This window comes from Myxocyprinus asiaticus, chromosome 38, assembly GCF_019703515.2.
Source record: "Myxocyprinus asiaticus isolate MX2 ecotype Aquarium Trade chromosome 38, UBuf_Myxa_2, whole genome shotgun sequence".
In the NCBI taxonomy this organism is placed as follows: domain Eukaryota; kingdom Metazoa; phylum Chordata; class Actinopteri; order Cypriniformes; family Catostomidae; genus Myxocyprinus; species Myxocyprinus asiaticus.
In genome coordinates, this window is record NC_059381.1 from 38,114,981 (window position 1) to 38,125,979 (window position 10,999).

Here is a 10,999-nt window from a genome sequence, read left to right on the forward strand (position 1 = left end):
CTATACAGCTATACATGTGGAAATACAAACCATAAATAAAAATACGAAATATCCAGTTTTGTGGAAGGTTAAAATACAATTGAATAATGGCCTGACATGAATAATAGGGAAAATAATAAATATTGGAAAAATAAAAAAATAATTCATCCAGGAATCGAACCCTGAATCTCAAATCTTGGCTGAAGAGGTTACTTGAGGTCACAAAAGCCCGTTACACCTATACGCGACTGGCCCAAACCTGGCAGGCGAGAATTCTATCACTGAACCACAAATGCTTACATCCTTGAAATCCAGTTCTCACAGTGTTAAAGTTAGGATTACGGCTCAAGAATTCATTCAAGAATGCAGGCATCCACCTTGATATGTAATCAATCTTGCAATGAAAGGCTAAAAAGCATCTAAGAATGTACCACAGACATTCCCCTCACAACATACATCCTTTGTGCATAAGGGAAACACTTGTTTTCAGACAACATCATCAACTCACAAATATAAAGAGATAAAAATTAATATCAGAATCGTCACAGACAGCTTTCTCAGGCAGTTCCCTGGTACAAACCAGCACATGTAACTTGCATTGGCCAAGAATCGGACCTGGTAAAGAAGACATTTACCACTGAACCAACAATGCACATGCTTTCCAAATTCATTGGAAGCAACTACCCAAACCAAATGTCTAGTGGAGATAAAGGGATAAAGGCAAATTTTAAAAAGAAGCCAGTCTGATGCAAACCGCTGTTAAAGTACCCGTTCCTAGAGGGCCTCAATTTAAATGCCTTGAACATACAGCCTTAAGAGGCAAATACCTGACATAATGTTACATTTTCAAGCATTGGTCAGGAATGAGACACTGGTCTCCCATGTGGCAGGCAAGAATGCTACCACTGGACCACTAATGCTTGCAAGTTCTATATTCAGTACTCACAGTTTTAAAGTTAGTGTTATGGCTCAAGGCTCCATTCAAGAATGCATGCATCCACATTGATATGTAATCTATCTTGCAATGAAAGGCTTAAAAGCAGCTAAGAATATATCACACAAGTTCTCCTCACAACAACCATCCTGTGTTCAAGGGGAACACTTACTAATACTTGAAATGTAGACAGTTTTTCAGAAAACATCATCAACTCACAAGTATAAAGAGAGAAAAATTTATATCAGAATCAACACAGCTTTCACAGGCAGTTCACTTGTACAAACTAGCACATGTAAATTGCACTGACCAAGAATCAGATCTGGTAGAGAAACAAGAAATGTACCACTGAACCACCAATGCACATGTTTTCCAAAGTCGCTGGAAGGAACTACCCAAACCAAATGTCTATTGGAGATAAAGATATAAAGATAAAGTTTAAATAGAAGCCAGGTTGATGCAAACCACTCTTAAAGTACCCATTCCTAGAGGGTCTCAATTTAAAATCCTTGAACATTCAGCCATAACAGCCAAGTACCTGGTATAAGTTAGGTCTTGATAATCTGTCTGTCTCTAAATCGAACTCTCTGCCAGGTAGGTAGTTTTGCAGAGTATCCTAGGACCACTTGATGGCAAGACATTCCTTTTCTATTGTAGAATGCCAGGTTTGTCATGGTAGCAACTTGCGACTCAAGAACAGAACAGTTCACTCTTTTCCTGTCTCTTATTGTGTCAATACTGCCCCAATCCCAGTAGCAAACCAATTCATATCCATACCTGCACCAAGAACTATCGACTGAAGTCAGGATTCTTTAAGACAGGGCTGAAACACATTTTACCTTTTAGTGTGGTAAAAGCCTTCTCACAGTCTTCAGTCCACTCAACAGGGTTCTGTTAGTCAACAGGTTGGTCAGGGGTACTGCGATGAATGCAAAAATAGATATGAACTGACAATACCAGCCCACAAGACCCAAAAAGGACCTTACCTCCTTTTTCGTTCTTTGCCTCGGGCTGTGCCTTATCGCCTCCACCTTATCAACTTGGGGTCTCACTTTGCCATTGCCCAGATGGTAACTTTGAAAACTCTGAAATGGCTGGGCTTGGTGTCACCAGTTGATAGACCTCTAATGTCTCAGCTGGCTTTTCTAAATTGTTGGATCGATTCTCTCAGTCCCCGAAGCTCCAAAAGGACACCTTCGTCTCGCTGCTGCTGGGCCATCAGGAAGTCTCTCATCAAAGACACCATGTCATGTTCTGGTGCTGGGATTACTGGCCTATCTTTGGGGGAGCTAGTCTTGAGTTGTGCACCTTTATTTAAGTTTTTAGACTTTTTCCTTGATTAAATGTTTGCTGAAGACTTGTGATTCATGTGCATACAATAATTCTTCCATGGACTAAAAATATTTCACATAAGTATATGTATTGGTATTTTGATATAAACATTCCTTTTCTATCGTAGAATGTTGGGTTTCTTATGGTAGCAACTTGCGACTCAAGAACAGAACTGGTCGCTCTTTTCCTGTCTCTCCTTGTGTCAAGACTGCCCCAATCCCGATAGCGGACACGTCCACCTGCACCAAGAACCATCGACTGAAGTCAGGATTCTTTAAGACAGGGCTGAAACACATTTGACCTTTTAGTGTGGTAAAAGCCTTCTCACAGTCTTCAGTCCACTCAACAGGGTTCTTGGTCACCTTAGTCAACAGGTTGGTCAGGGGTACTGTGATGGATGCAAAATTGGATATGAACTGACAATACCAGCCCACGTGACCCAAAAAGGACCTCACCTCCTTCTTCATTCTTTGCCTCGGACTGTGCCTTATCGCCTCCATCTCATCAACTTGGGGTCTCACTTTGCCATTGCCCAGATGATAACTGAGGAAACTTGTCTCCTGTTTGGCCCATTTACATTTTGTCACATTCAGGGTTAGTCCAGCTGCCTGGATCTTTTCCAGAGTTTTTCTCAAGTGCAAGAGATGGTTCTCCCACATGCTGCTATAGATCACAACATCATCTAGGTATGCAGCCAACCATTCTACATAATCCTGGAGAACCTGGTCCATCAGTTGTTGGAAAGCTGTGGGTGCCCCATGCAACCAGAATGGTACGACTGTAAACTGGAATAGTCACAATGGCATTCTGAATGCGGTGTAGGCTCTGGAGTTTCTCTCAAGGGGTACCTGCCAGTATCCCTTACAGAGGTCCAGTGTGGTAATATATCTTTACTGGTCAATCCTCTCTCAAACAGATTGTCAATCCATGGCATTGGGTAGGCATCAAACTGGGATTGCAAGTTCACTTCCTGAAATCAATGCATACACGCAATGTACCATCCTTCTTGGAAAAGATGACCACAGGACTGCTTCACTCACTCAATGACGGCTCTATCCCACCCAGCTCCTACGTGGTTGTAATCTCGGCCTTCAGTGGTGCCACCGACCTTTCTAAAATATGGTAATGCCGTTGTCGTGATGGTGTGGGATTGTTTAAGAGGATGGAGTGTTGGATCATTCTGCTCTGTCCAGGCCTCTGACGGAACAGGAATGGGTACTGGTCAAAGGGCTGCAGCAACTCAGCCTTCCTTGCACTGGTCAGATGTTCCAGGCTCACCACTGCTTACTGCCTATGCGCTCTCATCTCAGGCTCTTAATCCTCAGCATTCTCCACCCTTCGGATCAGGAATGAAGTCTTAACGTCCCTTGCTGGCTCCTCCTTCCATTCCTTCAGGAGATTGATGTGATATGTCTGCTTCTCCTTTCCTTTATCAGGGTGAAGCACTTCACATGTAACTGGTCCCATCTTGCAAGTAATAGTGTAGGGTCCCTGCCACTTGGCTAGTAGCTTGCTAGTTGATGTTGGTAGTAGCCATAGTACCCTCTTCTCTGGATGGTATTGGTGAAATCTGGCATTCTGGTCATACTACTTTTTCTGTGCCTGCTGTTGTAGAATATTTTTATCAAGTTGAGTATAAATTAATCAAGTATAATCAATGTTAATATAGCCATTTCATTTACAATTATTTCTGATGGTCAAGCATGAATCTTAGTGTGTGTGTGGAGAAGCCTGTGTTGGAAAGGAATGTGCTCACATATAGTAAACTGCTCTCATGACTGCTGAGAAAATATATGTTAAGGTTTCTCCACAGGTGTCTCCTGTCCACTTCTTAAAATAAACAGATTGGAGTCAAAGAATAGGAATGGTGACATGTATGGAATGTATTGGCCACTCCTTGGTAGATGATATGTATATAAGCAGGTGCAAACCATTTTGTAGGAGTTGTTGTAGTTGTTGTGATGGGAACAACTCGGCTTTTTTATCTCTGATAATAAAGTCTATCTTCTGGCATCAAAACCCCAAGACTTCAAGAGTGATGTTTCACAGAGGTGGCAGAAGCCACAACATATTGGCACCCCAGATGGGACAGGAAGGAGCAGAAGGGTGAAAAATCACAGCGGGAGGACTAGACAGGCAACACAAAAGCAGTTGGCCACCAAAGGGGTAAGCATTTTTGCTTATAATTAATTTATGTTGCTTGCCAGAGTTTGCCTGTGGTGGTAAGGACACTCAAAAAGCTTCTCCAAATTTAAAGAATATAAAGGGTTTTGATTCCAGAAGAAATAATTGCATGCAATGATCTGTTTTTACAGTTAAGGGGGCCTTGATGGATAACAGTAAATGAAAAGCAGATGAAATTTAAAAATAAAAAAATAAAAAAGCCAGGAAGGCAAGAGAGACAGGTTTTTGACCAGGTAGGCAAATCCTGTAATTATCTGTTTTTACTGTTAAGGGGGCCATGATGGATAACAGTAAATGAAAAGCAGATGAAATTTAAAAATAAAAAAGCCAGGAAGGCACGAGAGGCAAATCCTGCAGGTCACCTAAGAGGGGGGTAGAATAGTTGCGTTTTAGAATTTTATTGTATTCTTTGGTAGCTCTGTGTTTAGAAAGGCCTTGTGTTTGTAAAAAGTGTGAATGTTTCTGTGTCTGTGAGTGTTTGTGTCTGTGTTTGAAAGTGTGTGAAGTGTGACTGAAGTACAATTGCGTATGGAAGTGTAAGTCTGAGTACAAGTATGAGCCTAGTAGAGGGACTGGAATGTATGATGCGTCCTTAAAATAAAAGGAACACAGAGTGTATGTAATATGAGCCCTATAAATAAGGGGACAAGTGTGAATTTGAATGTAATATGAGCCCTAAAAATAACAAATTAAAGGGATACGATGAATGGAATAAATGTTGCCTAATAAAGAAGGTTTGTCTATTATATGTTGAATGGATGTTAGGAAGGAAACCCTGTCTTTTGTGAAAATTTGGAAAGGAATTTCCTTTGTTAACACAGAGAAAACTAAAAAAGAGATATTGGCTTTGTAGGTTCTTTGGCCATTCTTCAAATTGTAGAATCTGTGATCCAGATAGAGAGACTCAACCTTTGCTGTGCAACTAAAGAGGAGTATATATGCAATTTACAGCAAAGAAAATCTATTAAGGCCTATTTTCAACCTTCCATCAATATATGAGGCAGAAGAGGTCTGATGATTAGAGGCAAAGAGGGCACTTAAAAATTATTCTGGTTGTATAGTGGAGTTAAAACCAATGATAATATATATATATATATATGGAAGAGTAAATATAATACAGTATAAACTGACAATAGGAAAAAGAATACAAATGGTGAGACAACAGTGCAGTAAAACAAAATGTGCATGAAAGCAAAAAGTTAAAAATAACAGTGAAAGAAATAAGTTGCTGTTATTGTTATTTGACACTATTTGGATACAGAGTGATCCTAAAAGTAAATTGACAACATATAGGAAAATTTGTACATGTATATGGTATAATAATTATTACAATTAATGTGCATGTTATAGGAGAGAATATGGGAAATTGGTTTATAAATACATAAAAATAATTGAATTTCTTTTGGAAGGTCATGTTATTAGAACAAATAAATTATTACAAAAATTGATACATTGATACATTTTTCCTAATTAGAATTAAAATATCCATTGTGTAGAGAACTTATAGATAAGCTCTCAAGCAAATGGCAAAAGAGAATCAAGATATGATGACAAAATGGCCAAAGGAAGGGACATTTGATGTAGGGTTTTGCGAGGAAATGGAAACGTTGATAAAAAAATTATAAAACAAAAGATAAGAGTAAAAAATAAAAAGAGAGAAACAAAAAGGGCAAGTAAGAAGAGAACAAGAGAAGATTGAAGCAGAAGCACAAGTAATTTAAACACAAATAAATAGGAACATTAGAGAAACAGAAAAATTAATACAAGACACAGATAAGTTGGTGAGAAATAGAAGTAGACTACTGGATAGTAGGGAGAGAGAAAGTGAAGAGGAGTCACTGTTCAAAAAGGAAGGAGAAAATTCTCTGAAAAATATAAGAAGGTGGGCACAGGGAAGAGAAAATGCTACAAACTAAAAACAAAAGTGCAACCATACAAATCAGAATCCTGTTAATTTGTTAGGGAGAGAAGCATTATGTAAATTGGGAAAGTTTTTGGGAATTGCAATAATAATAGGAGGGCTATTGTTTTGTTGTGTACTTCCTTCATGGAGGTCATTAGTTATCAAAGCCACGGTTAAGTAAATGGAAATGCTAAGATGTCAAGAAAATGGGAAAGAGAAATTAAAAAGAAAGGTGAAACTGACGAATAAGAAAATTAGATTTTGTAACTTGAGTATGAAAAGTAAACCTTAAATGTGAAAACTTCGCATTCATGTGTCTGTTTTATATTCTGTCTGGTCCAGTTTATGAGAGAATAACATTTTTAACAATATTAAATTAAACACTATACAATCTTGATATCTAAATGTAAGAACCCATGATTATTTGTTTTGTTTTTGATTTTCTATGTGTTTAAATATGTCTGAAGAACAAATTTACATGTGAGTTGCAACTTTATCGGTGTAAACTTGATCAACCAACAAAACTAAGATAGGTAGAGTTTATTATTTTTGTTAGGGACTGTCTGATGGAGAGACTGAGACTGATGTTGGTAGGGCCCGGAATAAACAAAGACCTATGACCTCTTACTCTGTAAGAATGCTGCCAAGAATAGTCTACAGAACCTTGTCTCTCTTGGTGTCTCCACTCAGACAGGGGCGCCCCGAATTTAGAAAAGAGAGATAGCAGATTCTTTTAGTTAAAATTAGATATTTTTTATTTTATTTTCTTGTTTATACCCACAGTGTAGCATTGGTTGATTATGGGTACACTGAGAAGCTGCCTTTAAGACTAAAATTAAAGGAAAGAAAATTAGGAATTATTTGGATCATTACATGTTCTCTGTTTTTTCAATTTGTTGGAAAAGTTGTGCTTTTAATATCTGTTTTATGATCTTTATGTGTGGCAGCCTTGCCAATATTGTGATGCTTTTTCCTTGGGTTTGTTCTGTGACCAATCATGCCAGATAAAATGGAAAATAAAGTCCCAACCTCCAATAAGGAGGAGGAACTAAGTAAACGTTGTAAAGTTTTGCTCAGATGCTCTGATATTTAACAAAAAAAAAAAAAATTTCCTTTTGGACATGCATAAAATAATGTTATTCGTGCTAGAAGTTCTGATTTGAAGATTTAAGAAATATCTGTGACGTATTTGTAAAACATTATTGATAAATGCTAAGGAAAAATTGGTTATGAGTAGCAGGTGAAACCCATGGAGAAACGTTAAGATTAAATTGAACATCGTAAATTCCTCAACTATGAATGTTAATAACTTCATGTACATGCGCCTATTCTGATAGTGTCCATGTTTTACCCTTTCTGTTGTCATTATTATGTGTATGTTGTATCATTAACTCATTCTGGAACTAGTCTCTCACCATTGCAGATGGCTGGGCCAGATGATTTATTGAAGTTATTAATACTGCAGGAGGAAGTCCGAAGGAAAAAAGACTGAAAATGTTGTGGGCTATTATATGATTGGCCCTCCCGCTCTCATGATTGCTGGTAATCAATACTGATTTGACATTTCAAATGTGGATTCAAATTTCTCTGGATAAGTTGATTTCAGTCTTATACTTCCAGATTGCCATCCATGGGTTCAAAACCCATGTCTAAATTGTTCTGAGGGTCTAAATTTAAATCCAGCATCTAACAGCTGATTTATTGATTTAAAGAGTAAATATTACAAACTTGATGGCAAAGTTAGAGTTTCCTATTGGATTGGTTACCCCCCAAAGTTTCCAGAGAGTACCCTCACTTTAAAGAAAACGGTTAGTGGGTGCTACAAAGAGTTGATTGAGTGTCTTTTTCTAGTAAACTATTTCTATTTTGAGATGAATCCATGAAATTATCACTTTAGAGGCATACAGTTTCTGCACAATGATGTTTGTCTCTACTATTTAACTGAATAATTTGTCAGGAAATGCTGAGAAGTATAAGAGAATAATAAATGAAAAATCTTATTGTTAAATGATGATAAACATTAGGAAATAAAAAATAAGAGTCATGAGAAATTAAAAGGATGTAGTGAGCAATTATTTCAAAACACAAGAAAAAGATTTATTTGAATTTCCATTGTGCCTCATTACTACTTTATTTTGTTTAAAATTTTAATTACTTTTCTGTTTGTTTAAAAAGCTGATTTGTGTTGCTTCATTAGATAGAATGAAAGTTCCTTCTCCTGAGACAGAGTAAGAAAAGGGAGAAAGTAATCATAAGAGAGTTAATTGATTTAAAAAAAGAGGGGATTATATTAGTAATAAGATGACAGGACTACAAGATAGGTGTTGTATAATTATCACTATTTTCACTGTTGAAGAATAACTTAAATTATTATGAGATTCTAAAATGAAAAAGAAGGAATAGCTGTAATGAGAATAGAAACAGTGTGAAGGAGTGGAATGTACCCCTCTGAATTCCTTCCCTACCCTCTCTCTCACTCTCAGTATAAGTTTTTGAAGTGTGCTAAAGGCACATCTCTAAATTGTTTTATTTTCTTTTGATTTGATTTTATTGTATATGGAAAATGATGTGATTTGATAATAATGTTAGATACAGTGATATGAAGGAGAGGTTCAAACAGCTTTCCTCAACATGATTAATGATTTTATATATTCAGAGGGCAATTTGAAGTTAAGGGTTTATACTAAAGACAAGAGATTCAGTTGAAAGTTCATCTGAAAGAATAGATGTAGGTTCAAAACAATCTAGAGACTATTATTGAATTAAGGTGATGTTTTTAAATTAAGCTTCCTAGAAGTTTGACAGAGGCTACCTTTATTTTGTTTTGTTCTGATGTTAGTCCCCACCATGATACATGGTCTTTTGTGATGTTTGCTAAAGGAGAAGAAATACAACCTGAATGGAAATTATGATCTGTAAATAAGTTCAATTTTAGCATTGTTATTTTACTTTTAATTTGGACAATTTTAATAGATTGTTAAATTTTGAATAATGCTTTTTGAATTTGACCATGTTTTGAATTGTCTCCATATTTAAGCAGTTGTTGATGGTTCCATTGGCTGTGACTGTTCTCAGGTGATACTCCCTGAAACAAAAGAAAATATCTGTTTACTGATACCAAATTGTTAAGGATTGGCTAATAGGACTGAGCGGTATCGAGACCAGTGGCAAGAGGTGATGACCCAATGATAGGTAAGACTCTCCTATGGCAAGAAGGGGGGGCAACCTAAGGCAGGGCATCACCGCCCTTGTTAGCCTGCCCAAGAATGGGTGAGATGGGTTTAAGGAAGTGGATGGATCCTTTTAGGTCAGAAGCATCAAACGGGAGGTCTAGAAAAAACCTGCCCGAAAATTGTGAGTTCCACTCAACCCGGCTGCATTTTAATAACCGCTTAACTAAAACAACTTATCACAGTGTTAAATACCAAGCATTCTGTCACTGTGCCATCAGGGGATCATACCCTGTGTAGAAGATTATTTATAGATTGGTTTTAGGGGTAAAGTTTTGAGAACTGTTGCAGACAAAGGAGTGCCTGACTTATTAAAGATGTATTAAACAAACCTGGGAATGTTTGTATGATGAAGAATTAAGATTGAAAAAGGATTTATTACTTTTACTTATGCTTTTATTGAACTCATGTACATTTTAATATTAATGAAGAATGGAAAAAGAAAACATGGTGGTGACTGAAGATAAACATTGCTTGTCTTGTTTGTTTATAACAATTTAAATAGAATTCTTTAAGAAATGGGGTACACGATTGGCTAATATTAATATAATGATTGGAATAACAATCCTTGTGGAAGGAATAATATTCTGTTGTTTGATACCATTTGTAAAATCATTCTTGATCCGTACAACAGTGAAGCAGATGACATTGATCAATGTGAACGGTCCAATGCAATGACACCTACTCTGGATGGCCAGAAATACCAGATTGGGAGGAAATTGATTCCTTCAGTGAAGATATGTATGAGAAGATGAATAATGAGCCATACCCTGGGTGTAAGTGCTAGCCTAACCTCTCCCCAAAGGGTGACCCTCTACGAAGTGCAAAGTATCTGGGTTGAAGAAATCTACACTACAAAAAAGAACTCTTAATATGATGATGAATATTTTGTTTTATGTTTGATATACTCTACATAACTGTGACAACCAAAGACAAGGCTGAACCAATTGCACGCTCATGCTTACAGTATAACATGCTTAAAAGGTTTCATTTATTGAATGAAGGAATAATGAGACAGAAAAATTTTACTACATTCTTAATCAAACTTGGATGGAGACATTTGATTCGGAAATCCCCCCTGGAGTGCGGTTGCATAATCTGGTCTTTGGTGGTGAAGCTGTGTGACTTAACTAAGTCACTAGAAAGCATAACTGAGGAGACTGAATTATGAAACTGCACTCTGAATAAGGACAGTGACGGTGAGACTTATGTAAGTCTCAGAGGGGGGATAATGTAGAATATTTTTATCAAGTTGAGTATAAATTAATCAAGTATAATCAATGTTAATATAGCCATTTCATTTACAATTATTTCTGATGGTCAAGCATGAATCTTAGTGTGTGTGTGGAGAAGCCTGGGTAGGAAAGGAATGTGCTCACATATAGTAAACTGCTTTCATGACTGCTGAGAAAATATATGTTAAGGTTTCTCCACAGG